Raw genomic sequence first — 3,581 nt, 5'->3', positions numbered from 1 at the left:
TATATATATATACTAGTAGTAGACGTAAGTTAGTTTAAGTAAACGTAACGACGTATCGTTGTTACGTTAGTTTACTTCTTACGTAGTAAGAATAACCTACAGACATCGGTCTTGTTTAACAAAATCTGCCTACAAGAAAATCTGTCACCAAAGTACACCAATATATACATGTATATATATTGAGAATTAGAATAGAGCTTTTGTCAATATTAAACATATCTGTCATCTTAAAATTCCCAAGGTCACTCTCTATATCTTCATATATAGAAAAAGAAGGAGAGAGAGATTTAGCACATGAGAACGAGATGGATAAAACTAGTATGTTGGTTATGCACTATATATATTTTAAAAACGTATATGACATTGTAGTTATCTTTAGGGTGAAGGTGGAATGGTTTTATAAGAATTTTCTACTTTCAGTGATAATTGAATGGGTTAAAAACATTATAAACCTACTAAGCCGATACTATCCTACCAAATATTGAAATAAGGTAAATAACATTACAAAACAACAAAACCTATACCATCCTACAAAATGTTGAAATAAGGTAAATACCATTAAAAACAACAAAACTGATACCACCCTACCTAGTGTTGAATTAAGATACATTACATTATAAAACAGATATCATCCGACCAAATGTTGAAATAAGGTGAATAACATTACAAATCCGACACCATCCAAACAGATGTTGAAATAAGGTGAATAACATTACAAAACTAACACCATCCTACCAAATGTAAAAATAAGGTGAATAACATTGCAAAACAATAAACCTGATATCATCCTACACGATATTCAAATAGGGTACATTACATTATAAAACAAATACCATCCTACCAAATATTTAAAGAAGGTAAATAACATTACAAAACCTATACAATCCTACCAAATGTGGAAATAAGGTGAACAACATAACAAAACAATAAAACCGATACCATCCTACCAAATACTGAAATAAGGTGAATAACATTACCAAAAAATCGATACCGTCTTCCCTAATGCGGAAATAAGGTGAATAACTTTACAAAACAGCAAGACTGACTCCATCCTACCAAATGTTGAAATAAGGTAAATAACATTACAAAAAAAAACTTATATTGAAATAAGATAAATAATATTACAAAACCGATACCATTCTACCTAATGTTGAGATAAGGTAAATAAAATTACTTAAACCCATGCCATCTTACCTAATTTTTAAATAAGGTAAATAACACCACAAAACATCAAAACCGATACCATTCTACCTAATGTTTAAATGATGTAAATAACACCACAAAACATCAAAACCGATACCATTCTACCTAGTGTTTAAATGATGTAAATAGCACCACAAAACAACAAAAACGATACCATCCTATCTAATGCTGAAATAAGGTAAATAACACTACAAAACCGATACCATCCTAGCTAATGCTGACATAAGGTAAATAACACTACAAAACCGATATCATCCTACATAATGTTGAGATAAGATAAGTAAGATTACTGAAACCGACACCATCCAACCAAATGTTGAAATAAGGTAAATAGCATTACAAAACTGATACCATCCTACCAAATGTTGAAATAAGGTAAATAGCATTACAAAACTGACACCATCCTACCAAATGTTGAAATAAGGTAAATCACATTACAAAACAATAAAACCGATACCATCCTACCTAATGTTGAAATAAGGTAAATAACATTACAAAAAAAATCGATACCGTCCTCCCTAATGCTGAAATAAGGTAAATAAGATTACTGAAACCGACACCATCCTACCAAATACTGAAATTAGGTGAATAACATTACGAAAGCGATACCATCCAACCTAATAAGGAAATAAGGTGAATAATATTAGAAAACAATAAAACTAACACCATCCTACCAAATGTTGAAATAAGGTAAATAACATTACCAAAAAAATCGATACCGTCCTCCCTATTGCTGAAACAAGGAAAATAACATTGCAAAACTGATACCATCCTACCTAATCCTGAAATAAGGTAAATAAGATTACTGAAACCAACACCATCTTACCAAATGTTGAAATAAGGTAAATAGCATTACAAAGCAATAAAACCGATACCATCCTACTAAATGTTGAAATAAGGTGAATGTGTTCACTTTCCATCAAAAGCACCGACATGGCCAGGTGGTTATGCCACACGACTCGCAATCATGGGGTCGTGGGTTCGAATCCCTTTCTCACCAAACATGGTTGCTTTTTCAGACGTGGGTGCGTTATAATGTGACGGTCAATCCCACTATTCGTTGGTAAAAAATAGCCCAAGTATTGGCCGTGGGTGGTGACGACTAGTTGCCTTCCCCCTAGTCTTTCACTGCTAAATTAGGGACGTCTAGCGCAGATTCCCCTCGTGTAGCTTTGCGCGAAATTCAAAATAAACAAAACAAACTTTCCACCAAAACAGTGATTCCAAGCATGCATGGGCAGTGAAAGAAAATAGAAGCGAATGGAACTCTTGCAACTATGGCTATATCTGAACAAGTTCCCGATATGAATTTAATTAAGGATGTGTAGGCTTATATGGTAAATGAAAAGATCAAAAGGCAAACAAAAAGCATGGTTGTATTTTGGGAATTAATATAGGATATTTGTCAAAAATATTTAACAATCTTACATTGTAGCGTAAAACATAAGGTGCCCCGCTCTGTTTAAAGCAAACATAAAACATAAAATCTAGTTGAATGGATGCCAACAGCCTGTTGTAGAAACACAAGTGTATGGGAAAACGTTTGAAACGTAGTCATCTACATTTGTGCTTCTACAACAGGCAGTTGCCGTCCATTCAACTAAATTTAATTATGAATACCTTGCCTAGATAATCTATGAAAGAAAACATAAACTAATTAATGCAATGTATAATTTATTGGCATTAATTTTGCATTTTCTGTAATATTTTATTATTCATTTAATTACAACTACTCATTTATTGTGACTTATGTATTTATGTAAAGCACCTTATTTCAAATGCTGTATATGTACATTTATATCAAACCAATTTAACAGACTTACAACGGTACAGACAAATTTATCAGCACCACAAAACAGTTATGAGAATTCTTGTAAACAAAGAAATTGCGGTCTAAGAAAAAAAACTTAAACATGTAACTTATGTGAAAAATATACAAACAAGTAAAGTTGGGATGAAATAACTGAAAATGTGGTATGCACATACAGCTTTGGAATACTTGTCTCTTCAGTTAATGTTTGTTTGTTTGGAATTAAGCACAAAACTGCACAATGGGCTATCTGTTTTTAGTGTTGTAAGTCCGAAGACTTACCGCTGTGCCACTGGGGGCTCAGATACTCTCCGCAATATTGGTCCCCCAGTCGGACAGCTAAAGAAATGGTTGAAATTTATCAAGAATCCTACACAGCATAAACAATAACAGTTATAATGTTTCAAAGTGAAGATGAGGGAAATAGATGCTTAATTTTTATAATGTTTTTTGTATATGGATGAATCGTACATTTACTATGAACATTTTGAGTATGGAACTTGAGATATGGCGTTATAACCCAATCAAAATCCATATATAGTTCCAAATATAGACATAAACATAGTCT

Source organism: Limulus polyphemus, unplaced genomic scaffold (assembly GCF_000517525.1).
Source record: "Limulus polyphemus unplaced genomic scaffold, Limulus_polyphemus-2.1.2 Scaffold159, whole genome shotgun sequence".
NCBI classification, from domain to species: Eukaryota; Metazoa; Arthropoda; class Merostomata; order Xiphosura; family Limulidae; genus Limulus; species Limulus polyphemus.
This window is presented reverse-complemented; position numbering follows the sequence as displayed.